The sequence below is a fragment of the Pleurodeles waltl genome, chromosome 1_1, assembly GCF_031143425.1.
Source record: "Pleurodeles waltl isolate 20211129_DDA chromosome 1_1, aPleWal1.hap1.20221129, whole genome shotgun sequence".
In the NCBI taxonomy this organism is placed as follows: Eukaryota; Metazoa; Chordata; class Amphibia; order Caudata; family Salamandridae; genus Pleurodeles; species Pleurodeles waltl.
In genome coordinates this window covers 482,191,373-482,208,980 of record NC_090436.1, presented here as the reverse complement: position 1 = coordinate 482,208,980, position 17,608 = coordinate 482,191,373, and positions in this window count along the sequence as shown.

The following is a 17,608-nucleotide window of genomic DNA, read 5'->3' as shown; positions in this document are numbered from 1 at the left end:
GAATCTCTCCTTTCAAACGAGGCCTTCCCCAACATCGAGGAGGCCCGTTAGAGCCTGTTTTCCCCACTGGAGCAGGAAGCGGCAGCGCGCCTCGCGGCATGCTGACGTCACAAATGGGTTGCTGGGGGAGACACGGAAGAGCTCTCCTGTCTCCTGGGATTTTTTAAAATAAAATAAAACATTTCTTAACCCCCTCTCTGGTCGTGACCCACATCAGGGAGGTAGTGCTGCACCCAAGGGGTTAAAGGAAAATGGGATGCTTTTAAAAAAGAAAAATGAAAAGTTTTCTTTTCATTTTTTAATAGTAGGCAGTGGTCCGTGGGACCACTGCTAGCTCTTAAAAAAGTTTTGCAAATGGGTTACCTCCAATTTGAAATTGGTGATAACTGTGATTGTTTTGCGACCGCACTCAGAGTCACAGAACAATCATATATATCTCTGCGATTCGGTATATGAAGGGATACCCTTGACATGCCCTTCCTAATACCGAATCAGTATGTAGTCGCAAATCCAATTTGCGATTTGGTAACAAGTTACCAAATCGCAAATTTGAATAGATACATACCAAAATGCATTTTTGCGATCGCAGACGGGCCAACAAAAATGTTTGATACATCTGGCCCTCAATCCTTATGAAAAATACAGTCTCTTTTTATAAATTGGTGTTGGATTTCCTGAGTGTCATGTTGATCTCTTCTTTGATTGTTTTGATGCTGTTCAAATGCTTTACAATTATTCCTCTGTGTATGCCTTGCTGCTCAGTGCCACATCTACCCAGGGTTGAGCTAAGGGATTGACAGACGAAACCTAAGGGTCCTTAATGTATCACAGGGTGAGGTTGCCTCACCACACCACAGCCCATTTCCTCGCATGTATAATAAAGTGTCACTGCAGACAAGACAGTAAACCACACTGGCTTCCGCTATAACTAATAATATATTGCCTACCCTAGGTCAATATCTAATCCTGAACAGTCCTCTCTGCGCCTGGCTGCCTGTGCACAGTTAACGGACTGAGCACAATTGTAGTCTTGCATGTGCAGCCCCAACACTTGTGTGCACATGTTCATGTGTAACCAGCATGGTACAATGCAGATATGTCTCCTGTCAACTCGTCTATTTGCATTAGCAATCAAACCTTGACAGTGTGCATACGTTGTAATAGAATAATGCAGGAGCTGAAGTGGAATGATGACATGGATTACTGACTCTCTTTATATGCAATACAGATACTCAAGATACTCAAAATTATGTAATTTATAGAGGCATTCGAGGAAAGCTCAGAACTGGTATTTATTTGGGAAGAATCAATTATATATTCCATGTTTGGAGACCCGATGACAGCCTCTTGGCAATCCTGGCTAAAGACAGCCAAAGAAAGTCTTAAATATCTGGAAATACATATTACTGCTAACCCTCAATGATGCTAAGACTTGGATAACTGAAACTTACTACCACTGTAAATTATGGGCAGGGACTCTCTCTTTAAAATGATTGCTCTACCATGGATGCCATATACTTTCCAAAATTGCCCATATAACATATCTGCTTCCGTCTTTAAGAAGGTTAGGGAAAGCTACTTCATATTTTTATGCACTGAGTGGAACCCACATTAGATTAATGTGTTCAATCTCCTATTGCCAGTCCATTTACAGAGGACTGGCAATGGCAGATATGAAGATATACTATTGGGCAACCCAACTCATTATGATTAGTCAATGGGTATTCGAAGGATGAGATGATCAAGAATACCCAGTGAACCTGAAGCCTTGTTAGAAATTAGCTTAAGGTCCATGTTATATGGTGGCCTAATATATATAACCCTTTCCCCAAGTACTAAATTAGTTATTGAGTGCTGACAAAGGGCTCTTTGATGGATGGTGTGGGGCCATAAACCTACAGAAGGAACTCCTCAATGAGTGGGAAATTGATTAACACATAATGCCAATCAGCTTTGTTTTAGGAGCTGGGGTTATATTGGAATAACAATGTTGAGAGAGACATGGAAGGATAATCACACACTAATGTTTCAAACACTGAGTGAAGAATTTCAAGTACACAGATCACGTTTTGAGCTACCTTCAGATACGACACACCCTGGAAGTCCAAACACTGGGCCCAAAACTCACTTCCTGGCTTCTGCCCTCTGGAGGCCATATTGACAATAGAATACCTAGGACTAGGCTAAATTATTCCCAATCTCACAGAGTATATTAATCCTTAGAGCGACTCTGGAAGATAATCAGAAGTACACCATCTAAATTTCTAAGTTCACTAGCCTCGCTTGGAATTCTGTTTCACGTTATATGGGAATGCATATTCATTCAAAGGTACTGGCATAAGATCTCTTGAATTTTGACAAAAGAATTGGGTTGGCCTCATACCTTTCTCCCACACTCCCGAGACTCCCGTCCTCTGTGGTCGCTGCCCATGCTGCCTGGAGGTGGTGAGCCCTGGACGGGCGGGGGGCACCGGGAGAGCCGGGGGGGCACCGGAGCAGAGAGGAAGGGGCACACAGCAGGCACCCGCTGACGCATCCAGGGGCGATCGGCCGCCGGCTCGGACTAGCGGTCCCCCGGCCGGCACAAGGCCCTGGGAAGGAGGCGGCAGTGACTGCCCAGTGCAGGGGGTGGGGGCGCCAGGCCCAGGGGGTGTGTGGGGGGCAAACGGGCTCGGGGCTCCAGGGGGCGCACGGACCGCGAGCCTCTCACCTCCCTCTGCGGCCCCCGTGGGTCTGCGCCCCCCGAGGGTCTGCGCCCCCCGAGGGGGGTCTGCGCCCCCCGAGGACGGCTCCGGTAAGCGGGGCTCAGCAGTCACCAGCAGAAGGTCACCGCTTGGCTGCCGAGAGCCTGCTGCCGCGGACTGGGCATCGGCAGCGCTCCCAGTGCCACCCTCGGATCTGGGATGTGACAGGCGGCGGGGGAGCCCCAGCAAGATACCGGCAGCCTGTGCTGTAACACTACCCAGCGGCGGGCCGGGTTACTGTCAGCCCATGTGTGCTCATGACCCGGACTCGCACATCCGCATAGCCTGGAGACTGGGAGCCGTCCCGAGGGCAAAGCCGAGAAGCCCTCGCCATCCACACATCGGTCCAGGCAGGACCCGGCAGCGTTTACACCCAGCGCAGCAACCACCGGTGTTTACACCCATTCCAGGAGCGCCCCACACCAGTGCCCGAACCCACAGTTTACACCGGCGCGGGACCTTATCGGTGGCCTGAGCAAGGAGCTTCGCCGCCGGGTAGGGTCGGAGGCCACGGAGGGGGAGCCGCCGGACATCTAAGCCCCCATGCTGTCCAGGAATATACACACGACGGAGGGGCTCCGAAATTCTCGGTCTCCGGGCAGGGGCCGGCTCCTTTTACCCTCTGGAGCACCGTAGACTGCTGCGCAACCCCTTCTCTCCTGAGGGGAGGAAGGCCCTTGGACAAGGCCGGGTGGCCGGGAGCGTTCTCTCCTTGGTCGCGCGGCGCAACTTGGATCGGTGGGCCTGGAGGGGTTGCCCATTGGACTGGGAGCCTCCTCGCTGCCCAGAAACACCCGTACAGCGGCGGGGCACTCCCGTTTACACCCTCCAGATGAGGGCCGGGTCCTTCAGCGCACCGGGACGCCATAATCGGATGCGACCTGGCGCGGCACGCTGGGTCGCGTCCTAGGCCTACATTTCTCTCAGAAGGCGGAGGGCCCTACTGCTGAGCTGGGTGGCCGGGAGTTCTCCCCTGTTGCGCAGAACGGATTGGGAGGTAATCCCAGTTTTAAAACCTGGACCTTCAGGCGAGTGAGGTGAGAGGAGAACGCTCTGCCCCCCTCGTTGCTGGGCCGGAGGGTCAGCGCCCTAACTCATCGCAGCGCACTGCAGCATTGCGGGGGACACCGCAAACATCCTGGGAGAGACAGATGGCGGAGGGGGACGGGGACAAGTGATGGGCGCTGATCCACGATCTGCCCCGGCTTGAGGGACCTTGGATTCCTGGGTGCGGAATTCCCACTGTGATGCGAGAGGCTGGGGACCGAGTTAGCAGAAACTAAGTTAGCAGGGGGACCTAGACGGATCCCATAGGGAGTCTTACTGAAAGTTACCTTCCTCTAGACTCTTAGGGCTTTTGGAGGTAGGTCTGTCTGAGTTAGGAGTGAGATGCACTCCTTGCACCATTTCTTCACAACTGTGCAGCACTTAGTGCCAGTTGCAACGTTTAGGTTTGCGCAACTACGCACGCTGGTCTTTCGCTGCATTGGAAGCAGCCCTGACATTCTGGACACAGGGCATTTGAGCCCCTTTGACTTGGCCATTGGACCAGGGGGTCCTGGTGGTGTATAGGGCGCCAGGCCCCATTGTGTATTTGTGGTGTTAGGAAATGTATTTCTTGTAGTTTGATTTTCAGACCCTGTTCTGGCCACCTCTAAACTGTGATGATTTTGTGGTTGTCGTGCATACTTGGGGTTATGCTAGTGAAATTATGTTCCACCCTGTGCTTTTTGCCCATAATGCAGGTGATACGTAGGAGGTGGGTGGCTAATATTAGACTGTTGAGATTTTGGGCGTATAATGCGTTTGACACCTATTGTGATGCTGTGCTTTGTATGGTTTATATCTCAGGATGATAAGTACAGTGATTTACCTCTTACACCACTCCATCTGCAGTCCTATCTTGTTGAATCAGCCTTGTTCTGAAGTATCAATCTATCCCTAATCGCCTCACTTTCCCGTCTCCTCAATAACTCAGGATCCGTCACCCGACGCCTGGATTTTGTGCCCCCCTCTTGCACTCATTCTTCTCCTCACCACCACCGTCCTAGTAACACCCTTCCCTCATCCCCACCACCCGCCTCCTCCACAATTTCCCAACATGGCCACCGCTCGAATTAAGTCTGGAATTAATTGCTACAAAATCATCTACCCTCCTAACCTGACCAAAACTGCAGCAAAACGTTTCAAGCATAACACCATTGAATGTTTCCCTGATTCCCTTTTTGTCGATCAGTTTTACAATGGTCGGTATGGGGGGCTCAAAAACGATCTAATTTTCTTCACGCACGACATACCCTCTTGGTCTACCAGCTTTTACAATTCCTTTAAAGTCACCTCCTCCTCCTCTATCCCTCATGGGAAAAAGCTAAAAATTTCCCCCTCTGCGGGCTTTAACGGCTCCCTCACTATCTCACTCTATAACAACGGCACTGTTATGATACAAGCCAAAGACACCTATCTCTCTCTCTTTGACCGCCTCTTCCCTTCCCTACTCCCCTCCCCTGCGACCGGGCTATCCCTTGACTCTCCATCCAGCTCCACCAATTACTCCCTTTCTCCTCCCTTGACCCCCCCACTCTCCAACAGGCTGCACCCTAGGGAGGCACAGGCCGACCCTCTTCTCTCCCCTCGGACCTCCCCTCCTATTCTTCCCCCCTCACAGTTTGCCTCCCCTCCTATTCTTCCCCCCTCACAGTTTGCCCCTCCCCTCTTCACTTCAGCATTACCTCTAGCTAACACGCTCCTCGTCCATTCTGCACCGTCCCGGCACTCCATTCTCATCTCCTCCCCCCTATCCCTTTCGGCCACCCCCCTCCATAGACCACCTCTCCTCCAGCCCTCTCCCCTTGTCTATGTTCCCTACGTTCCCCTTGTTCCCTCCTCCTCTCTGCTTTTCCACCCACTCCTCCCCTCACTTTGTTCCCCGATTTCCCCACAACTACATCCCATCTCTCTCCCTCCCCACTCTCCTTCAGCAATGCTGTACTACCCCCTTTCCTCCCCGGGTAACCCCTTCCCTCCCTCGGTCCGGGCAGAATCACCTCCTTTCTTCAACTTCCCTTTCTCCCAGTCCCCCTCACTCTGCCTGATACCCGCTCCCTCACAGCCACCTCACTTAGCGACCAGGACCTATCCAACCCCCTCCCTTCCTTCCAAACCTCCCTAATCCCTATGACTCCTCCCCTCTCCTTCCGCCCCACCGCCCCACTCCTCTCCTTCCGCCCCACCGCCCCACTCCTCTCCTATCGCCCCCTAATTTTGCCCTTAAGTCCTATCCTTCTTGCAATGCCAACAACGACAACTCTCCTCTCACCCCTGATGCACCAACTCCTGCTCTCTTCCAAAACCTTTCCCCACCTCTGAACCCTATACCCCTACTCCCCTCCCGTTCCCCCACCTCTCCCTGCCGTACACTGCCTAGTGCACCCCCTCCTGTTTCCTTCGAGCCACCCAACATGCCGTGCTCTCCCTCACTCTCTCTGGAAAATAAGCTAGGCTCTCTAATCACCGCCATCTCCCAACTTGAAGCAACCATTTTAGTTTTAAGCTCCAAGATCTCGACTTTCCCACACACCTCAATTCCTTTGACAACCACTCACCCTTCCACGAGATGCACCTCACCCCCACATCCCATTATAACTAAGCATAGCCTGTCGTCTGCAAATCCACACAAGCACTCGAATGCCACCCTTCCTTCACTTTCACTTCCCAGTAACCCTGTTATCTACTCTATTCCGACCATCTCCTCTGTCAGAACCACTCGCCCACCTAAATCCCGAGCGCCCTCATATAAGTACAATATCCCTATCACCCCTCATAGCCCAAGTGCCCCCATCACCAAAACAGTTGTGTCAGAGCTGCGCTGTTTGCTCCACAACTGCAGATCTGCAATAAAACACAAACTTGAAATCTCCGATACCATCAACTTGCACAATATTGACATGCTCTTCCTCACAGAGACCTGGTTCAACGATACCTCTCACTCTATGTTTGATCTCCTGGTACCCACAGGCTATTCTATACTTAGAAATGATAGAATTGACAAAGTTGGGGGAGGTGTTGCAGTCATCTTTAGAAACTCCCTTCAACTTAAGGCTCTTCCTAACAGCTCCTTCCACACTTTTGAATGCCTATCTCTTGAGCTTCAATTGCACCACCGCGCACCTCTCAGATTCCATGTCATTTACCACCCACCTGGTAGCAGCCCTTCGTTTATGGAGGAACTCACGGACTGCATCAGCGACCAATACACACAAAGTGACAATCAGATCTTCGTGGGTGACTTCAATGTGCATTGGGGCTCGCCTCAAGACACCTATGCGAATCTGCTGGCCACCTTCCTCTCTGCAAACGATCTTAGCCAACACTGCACAGAAACAACACACTCTAAAGGCTCAATCCTGGACCTTGTTATTTCTAAAGCAGGCTTGCTGACTATCGCTACCCCTATCCATGTAGACTGGTCAGACCACCTCCTCATCCCATTCTCTATTCACCTATCACACTCTATAACTCTTGGCCAGCCCAAGAGGGCTACTTCCTGGTTCCGTGACACTAAAAATATTGACCTCAGCACCCTCTGCGACTCTGCTTTGCTATCACTTCCAAGGCTAGACCCGGACCTAGATGTTAACGAACTCACCTCCCAATGCCTCACAGTCCTTGCAGTCGAAATCAATAATGTCGCTCCGCTCCAAAGCAAAAAGAAAAGGCCCACTCCCTCGGCACCTTGGTTCAACAAATCCCTCTATCAAGAAAGGAAGTTCCTAAGAGCCCTTGAGAAACAATGGAGACAAGCGCCCTCCACTGAAAATTTGGCCACTCTTCGTTTAGCAAGATCCAAGTACCACAAGCTCATCTTCCTTGGAAAAGCGTCGCACTACAAATCCCTCCTTGACTCAGCCAAAAATAGACCCAAAAAAACTATTCGACCTCATCAAGAACCCAAACAGCTCTTACCCAACCTCCAAATTGGAAGATTCCACAAAGAAAGCAGCGGAATTCGCTGTATTCTTTGACGAAAAAGTAAAATCACTTGTAGATCAGGTCATTCATCCTACCCCTACAGAGGAGCGCAAATCCTTAACCATTTGGCAAAACTTTGACCCCATCTCTGATGATGCTCTCCTTAAATGCATCCTCGATACAAAGCCCTCTAACCACTCTCTTGACCCCATCCCTAGTGCCATTGCCATTGACTTCTATACTAATTCTCTTTCCTATTGGACCACTCTGGTTAACCTCTCCCTCAGTCAAGGCTCCCTTCCTGTTTCCTTCAAAACTGGGCAGGTCACCCCCCTGCTTAAAAAACCCACTGCTGATGCGAACGACCTCAACAATTACCGTCCCATCACTAACCTACCCTTTCTTGCAAAAATCACAGAAAAATGTGTAGCGAAACAACTCTCTCGCCATATCAAGGAAAATGATCTTCTTGACAATTTCCAGTCCGGCTTCATTCAAAACTGCAGCACTGAAACAGCCCTGCTGCTAGTGATTGATGACGCGCTGCGGATACTCGATTCAGGGGAGTCGTGTCTTCTAATTCTTCTCGACCTTTCTGCAGCCTTTGACACTGTCAATCACAACACTCTCCTTAACACTCTTCAACAGAGAATGGGCATGGAGGGCACTGTGCTCAAATGGTTTGCCTCCTTCCTCTCTGATAGATCCCAAATGATCAAAATAGCGAACAGTCTTTCAGCTCCTTTAGCGGTCAGTCAAGGTGTTCCTCAAGGCTCCATACTTGCACCCACACTGTTCAATCTCTATTTAGAACCGTTGGGAAATCTCCTGAGTAAATCCGGGATCCACTATCATCTATATGCGGATGACACTCAGATCTACCTCAAGGTGGCCTCCACTCACGATCTCTCCTTCCTTAGCTCTACTCTCGACTCCATTCAAAACTGGATGGTAACTCATCAACTGATCCTGAATCCCTCCAAAACAGAATTCCTCCTCCTCTCCTCCTCACTTTCTCATCCCCCAGTGCAAACATGGATGGATCAGATCAATTTAATGAACAATAAGCTCATCATTGTCGAGAGCGCAAAATCCCTTGGTGTCACTCTCGACAAAAAACTCAATCTACTCTCCCACATCGACTCCATTGCAAAGTCTGCTCGACACCAACTGCGCCTTCTTTGGGGGATTCGTCGCTTCTTCCCGGAGCATGACCTTAAAACCCTGGTCCAATCGCTGGTTCTCTCCAGATTGGACTACTGCAACTCTCTTCTTACTGGCCTTCCCAAATCCCACCTTTCCCCCCTGAAGTCTATTCTCCATTCAGCAGCTCGTTTCATATATGGGGCCAAAAGAAGCAACACATCACACCCATTTTATCCACCCTCCGTTGGCTTCCCATAGAGGCAAGATCTATCTACAAAACTGTATGTATCACCCACAAAGCCTTGCACTCCTCCTCCCCTTGCTACCTGGTGAATAAACTGAAACTCTCTGGGGGCTCCAGACCATCACGTAATGCAGAAAAGTTACTGCTTGAACCTCCCATTTTCAAGAAGGAAAGATCGATGGCCCAATCCTTTTCAGGCAACGCGGTGAGAATCTGGAACTCACTCCCGCCTCAGCTTCGGACCACCACCTCTTCCCAGGCCTTCAAAACTGACCTCAAAGCTCTCCTCCTTCAAAGACACTTCCAAATTTAATTCTAGTTCTCTGTTTCCTGAAGGAAGTCCTTCCATTATAGGAAATTCTGTTCTCCACGCCTATAGAAGTGCCTTCCCAGGGTGTTTTTGTGTTTTGAGTGTCTGCCATTTAGTGCAGTTTTATACCTCTACCTGTATTTTGTACTCTTTTGTATCTTGCACACGGCACCTTTCCTTTTACAACGTATCATTTGCTACCTCTTATATCTTGTTTACTTTTGATACATGCACAACGGCCACCACTGCCTCATGTAACGGAACTATTGTTTGAGTGTTTTGAGTGTCTACCATTTATTGCAATTTTTTTTTATCTTTACTCGTACTTTATGTGCTCTTGTAACCTGCACACGTCACTTTTTCCTTTCGTAACGTATCGTTTGCTACCTCGTGGACTTTTTTGCTCTTGATACTTGCACAATTTTCACTATTGCCTCATGTAATGTAACGTTTGTTTTTGTAACAGGCTCACTTGTAATTTTTCTCCTCTTGTATCTCTACTTTGCCTATTGTGAAGCGCTCTGACACCCTCGGGTATAGTCCGCGCTATATAAAAACGCATTAAATAATAAATAAATAAATAAACACTGGTATTCTTGGAAGTGTTAGAAGACAAAGCAAAGGGACAATGAACACTGACTGGACTAGGACTGCTAGTGGCAAAGCAAATTAAAAGCTAAATATTGGAGGTTTAAAACAGTGCCCCAGTATGGGAGTGGCTGAAAGGAATGGATGAATGCCTTTTGGCAGAATTCATAACCTATAGCTCAAGAGGATGTCCACAAATTTACAATACAATGTGATGAAGGTGACTAAATTATTTTCAAGCAGTTGTTCCATAGGAGAAATCTGGAAAATGTAGAAAACAACAACTATTTTGGGTGTTGTGTGGAGCAAGATGGTGGCCACGTAGCTGACGGCCGTTAGACCCCGCCCACCCCAGACGCCGGCAGCAGCGGAGCAGTAGCTGATGAAGACGCAATACTGGACTAACATATGTGTGCCCTCTCCTCCCGCTTTTGCCTTCTCCCCGGCGGTGATTCTACGTATGGGCCCTGGAGTGCGCCCCCCCGAGGAACAGAGAGGCGCAGCGCTGCATTTGCTGACCACGAGTGAGTACGGAACACGAGGAGGGTAATGCACACAGATATGCGCCCCCTCCTCCCGCTCTTGCCTTCTCGGCGGTGGCAATGTAACGTGTGGATCCTGGAGTGCAGCGAAGAAGTAGCTGGAGAAGACGTAATGCTGGACTAACGCGTGTGTGCCCTCTCCTCCCGCTTTTGCCTTCTCCGCTGCAGTGATTCAACATATGGGCCCTGGATTGTGGCCCCCCCCCCAAGGAGCAGAGAGGCGCGGCGCTGTATCTGCCAACCACGTGTGAGTACGGGTAAGGTGCCTTAGGAGAATATTTAACAGAGGGTACAAGGCCTGGCGTGGAAGTGGGTCTCAACGCTTAAGGTTTACTGTGCTCACCTTAGGACTAGATCAACTGGACATGTATGGCCAGGACTCCCTGAAAACAGCATATTGTTTCTAGAGTAGTGCTCTTAGATTGTTTGCGTGGAGCACAGAATTTCTGTCAACGAGGCTCTGCAAATTTTGTGATACGCTTCCCAGTGCCTTCAAAGTAAGTATGGCACCAAAAAGTAGCCGAAATACTGGTGAAAAAGGGGAGGGGCCCGGACAGCGCGAAAGAGGAAAGTCAATGGGAACTCCATCCCCGGAAGCAGACGTCCTATCTTGACAGCAGTGAAGCCGAGCGGAAAAACTACAGTTGGGGCAACTAAGGATGCCAAGAACAGCGCCAGCATGCCCCCTCATCTCCACCATCAGATGTCAGAGGGAAGGATAAACTACAGCCTACGATTACGTGTTGTTTGACTGGGGGAATGCAAGAATATAGTTCTGAGCACGTCGAGTGCCCTCCAGCAGACAACCAATCGGCACTAAAAGAAAACCATATGTTAATCAGTGGGGAGAGGGCACGCTCCGAAGGCGCTAGGGAAATATTTGATGAGAATGACTCCCTCCTGATCGCGATGCAAGGTGCCGATGGTGGACCGTTAGGCACTTTGGGCAACTGAGAAGACCAAAAGCTGTCAAACAATGAGGAAGTTAATGAGCCCGTCAGTAAAAGTATGCAACCACTTCTTGCAGAATTAGAATCTAATGCCAGCGTACAGGTCAGCCAAGGGGAAGATGATATCCCTCCCGTGGTGTGCGAGGGGGACTCAAGCTACACGGTCCAAAGTCTTGAGGCAGGAGCCAAAAAGACTGGAAAGAGGAAGAAAGCTCCTGATTGGTCTAAGGATGGTGGCGATAAATTGTATTCTTTAACTGAGGATTCAGATACTACCAGCAGCAGCCTCAATCAGAGTGAAACAGGAGGTAGTATATCCTCTGAGTCAGGGAGCGTATCATCAATCGCAGAGTCCACTGTGCGACAGCAAGGGCGGCAATGCAAGGGCTTAAAAACGCAGGTTGGTCTCAGCGGAGGAACTGAGCTTTCAGCTCAGAGTAGTAAGACACTTAAATGGGACTACTCAGGAACAAACCTGATGGGCACAGCGAAGGTGCACACCTCTGAGGTTCAATTCAAGTCTGACAAGGGTGCTGACATGCGGGTAGGCTGTCCGGACCTTAGTATTGGCACCACTAGTACAGATTCAGAAATGTTACAGTCAATATATGACTTGATTAAGGAGCTGCAAACAGAGACAAGGGTGGAGAGACGTCGGCCTCGGATTGCTACAAAACACCTGCAAGGAACTGTTCACAAGGTGGTGAAGTCTTGTATAGAAATCGAAGAAAAATTAAGTACAATGGAGTAAAGAACGATGGCGGTGGAGGCGGACATTGAGGCCCTAAGAGAACAAAGTGTAGCGCATGATGGACAATTGACTGATATTATGTGGAAACTCGAAGACCAGGAGAATCAGTAGAGGAGGAATAATTTACGCTTTTTAGGCATTGGAGAAGGGGTAGAGGGCAATGACATCAGGGCATATATGATTAAAGTGTTGCGAGATGCCTATCCAGAGCTTACCGATTGGGACTGGGAGTCTAAGGTCCAAAGGGTACACAGATTTCCAGGAGTACGGCGAGAGGGTGATCACAAAGTGGAATCTAAATATAGTCTTTTTTGGTAATTACTTGTTAAGACAGGCTATATTTGAAAAAGCCTGCCCAGATGCCTCACGCTGTGTGGAGGGGGTTACTTTTTTACCCGACCAGACTATTGTCATGTTACCGAGGAGTGAAGATGGAGGCTACGGCAGTTGATCAAACCATTTCAGGACAAAGGAGGGGAGGCGTATTTGTTGGCCCCAGCACGTTTAAAGACAGTGGTTAATGGGAAAGTTAAATTGTTTAATTCTGAGGTTCAGGCAAAAGAGTACCTGCTGGGGCTTAAAGCAGTATAATGAGCAAGAAGTGAGGTATTTGCCTCTGGGTGGGAATGTTAGTTAAGAAAGTAAGGGGTTCTTAAAGGAGATAAGGTGGGAAGTTTGGGGTGAGCATGGGTGGTACCAACATTCAGGCCAACGCTGGTCTGATTGCTCCGAAGGGTGGGGGGAGCGGGGTGGGGAAGGGAGGTCTCAGCGAGGGTCAAGGGAGGGAGCAGGGAGGAGGGGGGTTAAGAGGAGGGATGCAGGGCAGATGGGGAGGAGGGGGTGGTAGGGGGCGAGGGAGGAATGAGAAGGGTTGGTGGGGGGAGGGGGCAAGATGCCATTGGGGGGGAAGGAAAATTTGGCACCCAAGAAAATGCAACCAAAGATATGATTACCAAGTACAAACTGTCTCATTGCTTGGAGTACCTGGTATGAAGATGGAATCAAAGGGGTAGAGATGGAGAACTAAGTATTGCTGTAAGAATAGCGAGTTGATAACTAATAAGGGCGATTTAGACATGCAAAATCAATCTGAGATATCTATGTGGCGGTACTTCGGATAGCATCTATAAATATATGTGGCCTAAATAATCCCCGCAAGAGGAGGAAAACGACAGGTGATCTGAAAATGTTAAAAGCGGACATTTATTGTCTGGAAGAAACACATATAGAAAAGTCAGATAAAACTCTGCTGGAGACTCTGGGTTTGCGTCTGTTAGGGTGCTCTGAGCAGAAGTCTAAAACAAAGGGGGTCACCATCCTGGCAAGTAACTCTAAATGTGCTGTCACCCAGAGGAAAGCGGATCCAATTGGGAGATGGGTGCTTATAGAATGTTTATTGGGTAATGTAAGATTCACGCTATGTTCATTGTATGGCTCGGCGGATGACGATCTGTCATTATTTGATTTTATCTCTGCAGAACTAGCACTATGGCCCGTCCTGTACGTCGTATGTGGAGATCCAAATTTTAACTGGTCATGGGATGGACCGCAGAATTTAAGAGATGTTAGGAAGAAAAGCTACCCGGGACGCAAGCCCAGAGTTTTTCAGGCCCTCAAGAATATGCAGTTGAATTGATAGATGTATGGCCAACACTGAAACGGTCAAACCCGGGATATACATATTTCTCAGCTCCCCATAGGAGGTTTGCCTGGCTAGACTATTTCCTTGTCTCATCTATATTCCTAGAGGGATCGGAGATCAAGTTAAACCCCCGGTTCATGGCAGATCATCATCCTCTGCTGTTGGAGGTTAAAATAAAGGATTGGCAGAGACTTAGGAAGGGCTGGACGTTTGAGAGAGCTCTGCTGAATGACCCCCTATATATACAGCATATGAGCACACGTTTGAAGGAATTTCTGGATTTCAATATGGGAACTGCTCCAATTGAGATTGTGTGGGATACATTAAAGGCTGTGATAAGGGGGGAAACTCTCGGCTTCAGTGTAAGATGACCAAAACAGGCACCATCCCAGCTTCAGGTACTCATGGGAAAATTGCAGGCAGCAGAAGAGCAACTTTTCTGAGCGATTAAGAATGGCGCATATTGCTTCCGAATGGAAAGGCTGCTGGCCCGGATGGTATTCCTCTTGAATTATATAAACACTTTAAGAACATGCTCTTATGAGTGTTGTTGAAGGTGCTAATTCAAGTACAGCAAGGGGGTAATCCCCCACCGTTTTGGGGCACCGCTAATATAGTAGTGTTTTTAAAGAAAGGTAAGGATCCACTTTGCGTAAGCTCGTATCGCCCAATTAACCTTATAAAAAGGGATGGGAAAGCTTATTCTAAAAAATTTGTGACTCAGTTGTCTGCCTGTATCAGCAAATTGGTTAGCCATAATCAGCATGGGGTTGTCCCTGGCAGGGACACAACCGATCATATTAGAAGGGTTATTTGATGCCACATATTTAGCAGAGGAGCCCATGGCTATGGTTCTGTTGGATGCTGAGAAAACATTTGATAGAGTCAATTGGGAATATCTGTGGGAAACTCTGCGGATATACAGTCTAGAGGAAAGATTCATCACAGCAGTTAAGGCTCTGTATAAACATCCAAGCGCTAAAATACAGATAAGTGGTGACTACTCAAATGATCTCAGGATTGAGCGGGGTACAAGGCAAGGATGTCCGTGTTTACCTTTATTATTTGCACTATATTTAGATCCTTTCCTGCAATATTTGGAAAAAAATGCAAATATTCAGCCAGTGGTCCGCAATGGGTGGGGTACAAAAATTCGGGCTTACGCAGACGATGTTGCAGTTATTACTGTCAACACGGATCTGGCCCTCAAGGAAATTGAGAGGGCTGCAGAAAGCTTTGGGGCAGTTTCTGGCTATTGACTTAATAAAGATAAGACTCAGATAGTATTAAATGAGCTTTGCAGATCATCGGATGCACGAAGGGTAGATCATGCAGTTTATTTAGGGATTGATATCCGACCACAAGTAGAGCAAATCGTCTGGAATAACCTTATGCCAATTGTTAATAGTGCTAGACATAATCTCGGCAGATGGAATAATCTACATATGACAATTATGGGGCGGTGTAATATGATAAAGATGATGCTTCTCCCTAAGGTTCTATATCTATTTCGGGCTATTCCACTAGAGTTTGAGAAATCCTGGTTTAGCATGGTGGATGAACTTATAATGTGGTTTGTTTGGTCATATGGTAAGATCAGGAAAGCCAATAAATATATGACACTATTTAGGGAGAAGAGTGGGTGGTCTCTTCCTAATTTTAAGCTGTACCAGATGGCAGCTGCATTTCAGTATATGCATCCCTTGTTTAAAAATAGCAGCCCGGCAAGGGGTGAAGAGTATGTTCTGAATATCTATGAATTATTAATCGGGTCTGCTGCTAATAGGGCACTGTTGGCATTTTTGGAGCCCAGCTATTTTAAGAAGGTTTGGTTTAAAATTCTAAATGCTGCTTTTAAATGCTGGGATCCTTGAAGGAAGAGAATTGGGCTTGGCAGATATAATTATTATACTTTGATTATGAATAATACTCTCCTCCCCGAGATATTTAGAGATAATTTTATGGCAAGTTGGAATCGACAGGGGATACAAAGATAAGGTAATTTCTTTGATGGATCTACAATCACTACATTTGAGAATTTGCGTGGAAAATTTGGTCTGGCCCAAAGGTTTTTTTTAAAATACCTACAAGTAAGGGATTTTATTCATAGGAAAACTTGTGGGGTAGCAAGCATTGCAAAGTGCTCTTTGATAGAGATAATGATCTCCAGTGACAAGATCACGATAAAGTCAATCTACGCCAGATTGAATGATGAATTACCTGAGGACTTGGCAAAGTATAGTAAAAAGTGGTGTGACAAGCTTAATGTGGAAGAATTGGATTTTTATGAATCCCTTGGGCTAGGATGTAGTACCCTGATTTCAGCATCCCTCCAGGCACACCACTATAAAATGATTTTTGATCTGTATATCACCCCGGGAAGCTATTAAAGTGGGGTCAGGTAGAGGGGATACATTGGCCAAGATGTCAGTTATATGGAGCGGATGTAATCCATATGTTTGCCATCTGTACAAAGCTGTTGACTCTGAGGAAGAAAGTTGAGCAGTTCATTAAAGATGTTGTCAGATTAGAAGTTGAACTAACCCCTGGAGTTGTGATACTCGGGTATCGGATTCAATTGAGCCAAGTGTCTCTAAGTTTATTTTTGCAATAATGTCTGTGTATTGACTCTGTGTCTCCTCTGCATGGTTGGATCAACAACCCCCCACATTCCAAACCTGGTTAAATCGCCTTCTAGCAATATATCAGTTGGAACATGCATTGTACGAACGAAAAGGGAAGGGAGGGAGATGAAAGGGACAAGCCACATGGGGAATATTGGGTGAATGGTTAGCCAACAGGTAATGTAATCGCAGAGGCGATGTAGAGTAGGGTGAATGCTCCTTTGCACATTGTAATATGAATGTTTGAATTGATGAATTTGCATTTGTACTATCTTGGGTACTGATAAAAATTATTTAAAAAAAGAAAACAACAACTATTTCATTTCAATACATTTACATGTATTTTGTATTACTATGGTGAATTGTTTATATATGTCATTGTAACATTTAAAGCTCACTTATACTGAACGAGCAGTCAACAGAATATTATTGTAAATAAAAGTGGGAAAAGGGTTCAACCCCGTGATATCGTCTGGGGTGGAAGTGAAAGAATGTGTGTGCATGTGTGTGTGTGTGTGTGTGTGTGCCTGTGCATGTGTTTGTGCATGTGTGTGTGGGAGGCAATGGGGGAGGTGGGTTGTGAGCTTTGAAAGTGGCGGGCATAACACTCTGAAATGAAGCAAGCACTACTTCTACTAAGTGGGTTGAGGTGGGTGTGTCTTGACAAAACTGTGAAAAATTGGGGTCAAAAAGTATAGTTCAAAGCACTATTTTCACACACGTTTGCTTGAATCCCATTGGCTCTTAACTGGCAATCATAAAATAACAATGCACTTTCATGGTGTGCCAAGCCAATGAAGCATGACACTTCCCAATAGTTTGCCCTATTTTTTAAAATATTTAGTGGGTGCCAATGGTATCTCAATAAATACCTCCAATGTTTAGGAGTCAGCATTTTGTCAAGGTTGCCCTATATGTCAAACATTACACACAATATGTCATAGCCACAATTTTCCCGTTGACTGCATTCATAAACTAAGTGTGACCCATATTTCAAAAACTATCCCTAGTATGCTAGGGCCAGCATTTTGTGATAGCTGCCCACTTATGCTGAGAACTACATTCAATATGCCAGTGGTAGAATTCTGTGAATGATTGT